This window comes from Rutidosis leptorrhynchoides, chromosome 5 (genome assembly GCF_046630445.1).
Source record: "Rutidosis leptorrhynchoides isolate AG116_Rl617_1_P2 chromosome 5, CSIRO_AGI_Rlap_v1, whole genome shotgun sequence".
NCBI lineage: Eukaryota > Viridiplantae > Streptophyta > Magnoliopsida > Asterales > Asteraceae > Rutidosis > Rutidosis leptorrhynchoides.
This window is the reverse complement of record NC_092337.1, coordinates 43,631,479-43,642,006: the sequence shown is the minus strand read 5'-3', so window position 1 is coordinate 43,642,006 and position 10,528 is coordinate 43,631,479.

Here is a 10,528-nt window from a genome sequence, read left to right as displayed (position 1 = left end):
TGATTATTACCTTATATTAGAATGATAACCTACTGTAAGAAACAAAGATTTCTTGAGGTTGGATGATCACCTTACAAGATTGGAAGTGAGCTAGCAAACTTGAAAGTATTCTTGATTTTATGTAACTAGAACTTGTAGAATTTATGAAGAACACTTAGAACTTGAAGATAGAACTTGAGAGAGATCAATTAGATGAAGAAAATTGAAGAATGAAAGTGTTTGTAGGTGTTTTTGGTCGTTGGTGTATGGATTAGATATAAAGGATATGTAATTTTGTTTTCATGTAAATAAGTCATGAATGATTACTCATATTTTTGTAATTTTATGAGATATTTCATGCTAGTTGCCAAATGATGGTTCCCACATGTGTTAGGTGACTCACATGGGCTGCTAAGAGCTGATCATTGGAATGTATATACCAATAGTACATACATCTAAAAGCTGTGTATTGTACGAGTACGAATACGGGTGCATACGAGTAGAATTGTTGATGAAACTGAACGAGGATGTAATTGTAAGCATTTTTGTTAAGTAGAAGTATTTTGATAAGTGTATTGAATTCTTTCAAAAGTGTATAAATACATATTAAAACACTACATGTATATACATTTTAACTGAGTCGTTAAGTCATCGTTAGTCGTTACATGTAAGTGTTGTTTTGAAACCTTTAGGTTAACGATCTTGTTAAATGTTGTTAACCCAATGTTTATAATATCAAATGAGATTTTAAATTATTATATTATCATGATATTATCATGTATGAATATCTCTTAATAGGATATATATATACATTAAATGTCTTTACAATGATAATCGTTACATATATGTCTCGTTTAAAAATCATTAAGTTAGTAGTCTTGTTTTTACATATGTAGTTCATTGTTAATATACTTAATGATATGTTTACTTATCATAGTATCATGTTAACTATATATATATCCATATATATATCATCATATAGTTTTTACAAGTTTTAACGTTCGTGAATTACCGGTCAACTTGGGTGGTCAATTGTCTATATGAAACATATTTCAATTAATCAAGTCTTAACAAGTTTGATTGCTTAACATGTTGGAAACATTTAATCATGTAAATATCAATCTCAATTAATATATATAAACATGGAAAAGTTCGGGTCACTACAGTACCTACCCGTTAAATAAATTTCGTCCCGAAATTTTAAGCTGTTGAAGGTGTTGACGAATCTTCTGGAAATAGATGCGGGTATTTCTTCTTCATCTGATCTTCACGCTCCCAGGTGAACTCGGGTCATCTACGAGCATTCCATCGAACCTTAACAATTGGTATCTTGTTTTGCTTAAGTCTTTTAACCTCACGATCCATTATTTCGACGGGTTCTTCGATGAATTGAAGTTTTTCGTTGATTTGGATTTCATCTAACGGAATAGTGAGATCTTCTTTAGCAAAACATTTCTTCAAATTCGAGATGTGGAAAGTGTTATGTACAGCCGCGAGTTGTTGAGGTAACTCAAGTCGGTAAGCTACTGGTCCGACACGATCAATAATCTTGAATGGTCCAATATACCTTGGATTTAATTTCCCTCGTTTACCAAATCGAACAACGCCTTTCCAAGGTGAAACTTTAAGCATGACCATCTCTCCAATTTCAAATTCTATATCTTTTCTTTTAATGTCAGCGTAGCTCTTTTGTCGACTTTGGGCGGTTTTCAACCGTTGTTGAATTTGGATGATCTTCTCGGTAGTTTCTTGTATAATCTCCGGACCCGTAATCTGTCTATCCCCTACTTCACTCCAACAAATCGGAGACCTGCACTTTCTACCATAAAGTGCTTCAAACGGCGCCATCTCAATGCTTGAATGGTAGCTGTTGTTGTAGGAAAATTCTGCTAACGGTAGATGTCGATCCCAACTGTTTCCGAAATCAATAACACATGCTCGTAGCATGTCTTCAAGCGTTTGTATCGTCCTTTCGCTCTGCCCATCAGTTTGTGGATGATAGGCAGTACTCATGTCTAGACGAGTTCCTAATGCTTGCTGTAATGTCTGCCAGAATCTTGAAATAAATCTGCCATCCCTATCAGAGATAATAGAGATTGGTATTCCATGTCTGGAGACGACTTCCTTCAAATACAGTCATGCTAACTTCTCCATCTTGTCATCTTCTCTTACTGGTAGGAAGTGTGCTGATTTGGTGAGACGATCAACTATTACCCAAATAGTATCAAAACCACTTGCAGTCCTTGGCAATTTAGTGATGAAATCCATGGTAATGTTTTCCCATCTCCATTCCGGGATTTCGGGTTGTTGAAGTAGACCTGATGGTTTCTGATGCTCAGCTTTGACCTTAGAACACGTCAAACATTCTCCTACGTATTTAGCAACATCGGCTTTCATACCCAGCCACCAAAAATGTTTCTTGAGATCCTTGTACATCTTCCCCGTTCCAGGATGTATTGAGTATCTGGTTTTATGAGCTTCTCTAAGTACCATTTCTCTCATATCTCCAAATTTTGGTACCCAAATCCTTTCAGCCCTATACCGGGTTCCGTCTTCCCGAATATTAAGATGCTTCTCCGATCCTTTGGGTATTTCATCCTTTAAATTTCCCTCTTTTAAAACTCCTTGTTGCGCCTCCTTTATTTGAGTAGTAAGGTTATTATGAATCATTATATTCATAGATTTTACTCGAATGGGTTCTCTGTCCTTCCTGCTCAAGGCATCGGCTACCACATTTGCCTTCCCCGGGTGGTAACGAATCTCAAAGTCGTAATCATTCAACAATTCAATCCACCTACGCTGCCTCATATTCAGTTGTTTCTGATTAAATATGTGTTGAAGACTTTTGTGGTCGGTATATATAATACTTTTGACCCCATATAAGTAGTGCCTCCAAGTCTTTAATGCAAAAACAACCGCGCCTAATTCCAAATCATGCGTCGTATAATTTTGTTCGTGAATCTTCAATTGTCTAGGCGCATAAGCAATCACCTTCGTTCGTTGCATTAATACACAACCGAGACCTTGCTTTGATGCGTCACAATAAATCAAAAAATCATCATTCCCTTCAGGCAATGACAATATAGGTGCCGTAGTTAGCTTTTTCTTCAATAACTGAAACGCTTTCTCTTGTTCATCATTCATTCAAATTTCTTCCCTTTATGCGTTAATGCAGTCAAGGGTTTTGCTATTCTGGAAAAGTCTTGGATGAACCTTCTGTAGTAACCAGCTAGTCCTAAAAACTGGCGTATGTGTTTCGGAGTTTTCGGGATTTCCCACTTTTCAACAGTTTCTATCTTTGCTGGATCCACCTTAATACCTTCTTTGTTCACTATGTGACCGAGGAATTGAACTTCTTCCAACCAAAATGCACACTTTGAAAACTTAGCATACAATTCTTCCTTCCTCAATACTTCTAACACCTTTCTCAAATGTTCACCGTGTTCTTGGTCATTCTTTGAGTAAATAAGTATGTCATCAATGAAAACAATGACAAACTTGTCAAGGTATGGTCCACACACTCGGTTCATAAGGTCCATGAACACAGCTGGTGCATTAGTTAAACCAAACGGCATGACCATAAACTCGTAATGACCGTAACGTGTTCTGAAAGCAGTCTTTGGAATATCATCTTCTTTCACCCGCATTTGATGATACCCGGAACGTAAGTCAATCTTTGAATAAACAGACGAGCCTTGTAGTTGATCAAATAAGTCGTCGATTCTCGGTAGTGGGTAGCGGTTCTTGATGGTAAGTTTGTTCAACTCTCGGTAGTCGATACACAACCTGAATGTACCATCTTTCTTCTTGACAAACAAAACAGGAGCTCCCCACGGTGATGTGCTTGGTCGAATGAAACCACGCTCTAAAAGTTCTTGTAATTGGCTTTGCAGTTCTTTCATCTCACTGGGTGCGAGTCTGTAAGGAGCACGAGCTATTGGTGCAGCTCCTGGTACAAGATCTATTTGAAATTCTACGGATCGATGTGGGGGTAATCCCGGTAATTCTTTCGAAAATACATCGGGAAATTCTTTTGCAATGGGAACATCATTGATGCTCTTTTCTTCAGTTTGTACTTTCTCGACGTGTGCTAGAACAGCATAGCAACCTTTTCTTATTAGTTTTTGTGCCTTCAAATTACTAATAAGATGTAGCTTCGTGTTGCCCTTTTCTCCGTACACCATTAAGGGTTTTCCTTTTTCTCGTATAATGCGAATTGCATTTTTGTAACAAACGATCTCTGCTTTCACTTCTTTCAACCAGTCCATACCGATTATCACATCAAAACTCCCTAACTCTACTGGTATCAAATCAATCTTAAATGTTTCGCTAACCAGTTTAATTTCTCGATTCCGACATATATTATCTGCTGAAATTAATTTACCATTTGCTAATTCGAGTAAAAATTTACTATCCAAAGGCGTCAATGGACAACTTAATTTAGCACAAAAATCTCTACTCATATAGCTTCTATCCGCACCCGAATCAAATAAAACGTAAGCAGATTTATTGTCAATAAGAAACCTACCCGTAACAAGCTCCGGGTCTTCCTGTGCCTCTGCCGCATTAATATTGAAAACTCTTCCGCGGCCTTGTCCATTCGTGTTCTCCTGGTTCGGGCAATTTCTAATAATGTGGCCCGGTTTTCCACATTTATAACAAACTACATTGGCATAACTTGCTCCGACACTACTTGCCCCGCCATTACTCGTTCCGACACCATTTGTTCCTTTCGTTCTGTTAACCCCTGGTCCGTAGACATCACACTTCGCCGCGCTATGACCATTTCTTTTACACTTGTTGCAAAATTTGGTGCAGAACCCCGAGTGATACTTTTCACACCTTTGGCATAGCTGCTTCTGATTGTTGTTGTTGTTGTGATTATTATTGTTGTTAAGATGATTGTTGTGGTTGCTGTTGTTGTTGTTGTTGTTGTTGTTGTTGGGCCGTTTGTTGTAGTTGCGATTGATGTTGCGATTGTTAGGATAGTTGTTGCGATTATTGTTATAATTGCTGTTGTTGTTGTATTGGTGATTCTTATCACCGTTTTCCTCCCACTTTCTTTTGACTTGCTTCACATTGGCCTCTTCAGCAGTCTGTTCTTTAATTCTTTCTTCAATCTGGTTCACTAGTTTGTGAGCCATTCTACATGCCTGTTGTATGGAGGCGGGCTCGTGTGAACTTATATCTTCTTGGATTCTTTCTGGTAATCCTTTCACAAATGCGTCGATCTTCTCTTCCTCATCTTCGAATGCTCCCGGACACAATAGGCACAATTCTGTGAATCGTCTTTCATACGTGGTAATATCAAATCCTTGGGTTCGTAACCCTCTAAGTTCTGTCTTGAGCTTATTGACCTCGGTTCTGGGACGGTACTTCTCGTTCATCAAGTGCTTGAATGCTGACCACGGTAGTGCGTACGCATCGTCTTGTCCCACTTGCTCTAGATAGGTATTCCACCATGTTAACGCAGAACCTGTGAAGGTATGCGTAGCGTACTTCACTTTGTCCTCTTCAGTACACTTACTTATGGCAAACACCGATTCGACCTTCTCGGTCCACCGTTTCAATCCGATCGGTCCTTCGGTTCCATCAAATTCCAAAGGTTTGCAGGCAGTGAATTCTTTGTAGGTGCATCCTACACGATTTCTTGTACTGCCAGATCCAAGGTTATTGTTGGTATGTAGCGCAGCCTGTACTGCGGCTATGTTTGAAGCTAGAAAAGTACGGAATTCCTCTTCATTCATATTCACGGTGTGTCGAGTAGTCGGTGCCATTTCCTTCAAAATAGTCAAATGGAACAAGTTAATCATACAGAATATTAAGAGTAGTTAATAGTATTTTGTAGCATAATATGAACTCGTTTATAAAAGATTTTTCTTCATATTAGCGTTTTATAAGTTTAAATTCGGGTAGTACCTACCCGTTAAGTTCATACTTAGTAGCTAATATACAATTCAACTACTACAATTCTATATGAAAAACTGATTGTAATAATATTTCGCGTTCAAACTTTTATACAATATTTTACAAACTTACAATACCGCTTATTTTACATAAAGCATGAAATATAGCACACAATAACTTTGATACAAGATAGTTGTGAAGATAATTCTAGCTAGTACACAAGTCGTTCAGCAAAGGCAATAAAGACACGTAATTCATACATCCAGAAACAAGTCATGCATTCTGGTTTTACTAGGACTACTTCCCATCCTTGGTCTTGTGGAACATAACCGTTATGGCCATTGATAAGACAGCGTGTTGTAACGTCATCAAAGGGACGAGGGTTACGTAATGACCAACAGTCTCGTAATAACCTAAAAACCTCATTTCTTACCCCAATTACCGACTCCGTCACTTGTGGGAACGTTTTGTTTAATAGTTGTAGCCCGATGTTCTTGTTCTCACTTTGGTGAGAAGCGAACATTACTAACCCGTAAGCATAACATGCTTCTTTATGTTGCATGTTAGCCGCTTTTTCTAAATCACGAAGTCCTATATTCGGATATACTGAGTCAAAATAATTTCTTAACCCATTGCGTAAAATAGCATTTGGGTTCCCCGCAATATATGCGTCAAAGTAAACACATCGTAACTTATGGATTTCCCAATGTGATATCCCCCATCTTTCAAATGAAAGCCTTTTATAAACCAAGGCATTCTTGGAACGTTCTTCGAATGTCTTACAAACTGATCTCGCCTTAAATAGTTGTGCCGAAGAATTCTGACCGACTCTAGACAAGATTTCATCAATCATGTCTCCGGGTAGGTCTCTTAAAATATTGGGTTGTCTATCCATTTTGTGTTTTTATACTGTAAAATAGACAAGAGTTAGATTTATAAAAAAAATACTTATTAATACAAGCAATTTTTACATATATCATAAAGCATAAGCACACTATATTACTTATATTACACCACACGAATACAACTATCTTATTCCGACTCGCTTGTTTCTTCTTTTTCGGTTTTGGTTCGTTTTGCCAAGTTTCTAGAGATATATGATGTTCCCCTAATACCTGGTGGTTTAGAGGTTCCCGGGTCATTGTTACAACTTAAGGACTTCGGGGGTTGACGATACATATAAAGTTCATCGGGGTTGGAATTAGATTTCTCTATTTTTATGCCCTTTCCTTTATTATTTTCTTTTGCCTTTTTAAATTCAGTTGGGGTAATTTCTATAACATCATCGGAATTCTCGTCGGTATCCGATTCATCGAAGAATTGGTAATCCTCCCAATATTTTGCTTCCTTGGCGGAAACACCATTGACCATAATTAACCTTGGTCGGTTGGTTGAGGATTCTCTTTTACTTAACCATTTTATTATTTCCCCCACCGGTTCTATTTCTGCTTCCGGTTCCGATTCTTCTTCCGGTTCCGATTCTTCTTCCGATTCCGACTCTTCTTCCGGTTCCTCTTCGGGAACTTGTGAATCAGTCCACGAATCATTCCAATTTACATTTGACTCTTCATTATTATTAGGTGAGTCAATGAGACTTGTTCTAGAGGTAGACATCTATCACATAATATCAAACACGATAAGAGATTAATATATCACATAATATTCATATGTTAAAAATATATAGTTTCCAACAAAAATATTAAGCAATCATTTTTAAAGAAAACACGGTCGAAGTCCAGACTCACTAATGCATCCTAACAAACTCGATAAGACACACTAATGCAAATTTTCTGGTTCTCTAAGACCAACGCTCTGATACCAACTGAAATGTCCCGTTCTTATTGATTAAAAACGTTCCATATTAATTGATTTCGTTGCGAGGTTTTGACCTCTATATGAGACGTTTTTCAAAGACCGCATTCATTTTAAAACAAACCATAACCTTTATTTCATCAATAAAGGTTTAAAAAGCTTTACGTAGATTATCAAATAATGATAATCTAAAATATCCTGTTTACACACGACCATTACATAATGGTTTACAATACAAATATGGTACAACAAAATAAGTTTCTTGAATGCAGTTTTTACACAATATCATACAAGCATGGACTCCAAATCTCGTCCTTATTTAAGTATGCGACAGCGGAAGCTCTTAATAATCACCTGAGAATAAACATGCTTAAAACGTCAACAAAAATGTTGGTGAGTTATAGGTTTAACCTATATATATATATCAAATCGTAACAATAGACCACAAGATTTCATATTTCAATACACATCCCATACATAGAGATAAAAATCATTCATATGGTGAACACCTGGTAACCGACATTAACAAGATGCATATATAAGAATATCCCCATCATTCCGGGACACCCTTCGGATATGATATAAATTTCGAAGTACTAAAGCATCCAGTACTTTGGATGGGGTTTGTTAGGCCCAATAGATCTATCTTTAGGATTCGCGTCAATTAGGGTGTCTGTTCCCTAATTCTTAGATTACCAGACTTAATAAAAAGGGGCATATTCGATTTCGATAATTCAACCATAGAATGTAGTTTCACGTACTTGTGTCTATTTTGTAAATCATTTATAAAACCTGCATGTATTCTCATCCCAAAAATATTAGATTTTAAAAGTGGGACTATAACTCACTTTCACAGATTTTTACTTCGTCGGGAAGTAAGACTTGGCCACTGGTTGATTCACGAACCTATAACAATATATACATATATATCAAAGTATGTTCAAAATATATTTACAACACTTTTAATATATTTTGATGTTTTAAGTTTATTAAGTCAGCTGTCCTCGTTAGTAACCTACAACTAGTTGTCCACAGTTAGATGTACAGAAATAAATCGATAAATATTATCTTGAATCAATCCACGACCCAGTGTATACGTATCTCAGTATTGATCACAACTCAAACTATATATATTTTGGAATCAACCTCAACCCTGTATAGCTAACTCCAACATTCACATATAGAGTGTCTATGGTTGTTCCAAAATATATATAGATGTGTCGACATGATAGGTCGAAACATTGTATACGTGTCTATGGTATCTCAAGATTACATAATATACAATACAAGTCGATTAAGTTATGGTTGGAATAGATTTGTTACCAATTTTCACGTAGCTAAAATGAGGAAAATTATCCAATCTTGTTTTACCCATAACTTCTTCATTTTAAATCCGTTTTGAGTGAATCAAATTGCTATGGTTTCATATTGAACTCTATTTTATGAATATAAATAGAAAAAGTATAGGTTTATAGTCGGAAAAATAAGTTACAAGTCGTTTTTGTAAAGGTAGTCATTTCAGTCGAAAGAACGACGTCTAGATGACCATTTTAGAAAACATACTTCCACTTTGAGTTTAACCATAATTTTTGGATATAGTTTCATGTTCATAATAAAAATCATTTTCTCAGAATAGCAACTTTTAAATCAAAGTTTATCATAGTTTTTAATTAACTAACCCAAAACAGCCCGCGGTGTTACTACGACGGCGTAAATCCGGTTTTACGGTGTTTTTCGTGTTTCCAGGTTTTAAATCATTAAGTTAGCATATCATATAGATATAGAACATGTGTTTAGTTGATTTTAAAAGTCAAGTTAGAAGGATTAACTTTTGTTTGCGAACAAGTTTAGAATTAACTAAACTATGTTCTAGTGATTACAAGTTTAAACCTTCGAATAAGATAGCTTTATATGTATGAATCGAATGATGTTATGAACATCATTACTACCTTAAGTTCCTTGGATAAACCTAATGGAAAAGAGAAAAATGGATCTAGCTTCAACGGATCCTTGGATGGCTCGAAGTTCTTGAAGCAGAATCATGACACGAAAACAAGTTCAAGTAAGATCATCACTTGAAATAAGATTGTTATAGTTATAGAAATTGAACCAAAGTTTGAATATGATTATTACCTTGTATTAGAATGATAACCTACTGTAAGAAACAAAGATTTCTTGAGGTTGGATGATCACCTTACAAGATTGGAAGTGAGCTAGCAAACTTGAAAGTATTCTTGATATTATGTAACTAGAACTTGTAGAATTTATGAAGAACACTTAGAACTTGAAGATAGAACTTGAGAGAGATCAATTAGATGAAGAAAATTGAAGAATGAAAGTTTTTGTAGGTATTTTTGGTCGTTGGTGTATGGATTAGATATAAAGGATATGTAATTTTGTTTTCATGTAAATAAGTCATGAATGATTACTCATATTTTTGTAATTTTATGAGATATTTCATGCTAGTTGCCAAATGATGGTTCCCACATGTGTTAGGTGACTCACATGGGCTGCTAAGAGCTAATCATTGGAGTGTATATACCAATAGTACATACATCTAAAAGCTGTGTATTGTACGAGTACGAATACGGGTGCATACGAGTAGAATTGTTGATGAAACTGAACGAGGATGTAATTGTAAGCATTTTTATTAAGTAGAAGTATTTTTGATAAGTGTATTGAAGTCTTTCAAAAGTGTATAAATACATATTAAAACACTACATGTATATACATTTTAACTGAGTCGTTAAGTCATCGTTAGTCGTTACATGTAAGTGTTGTTTTGAAACCTTTAGGTTAACGATCTTGTTAAATGTTGTTAACCCAATGT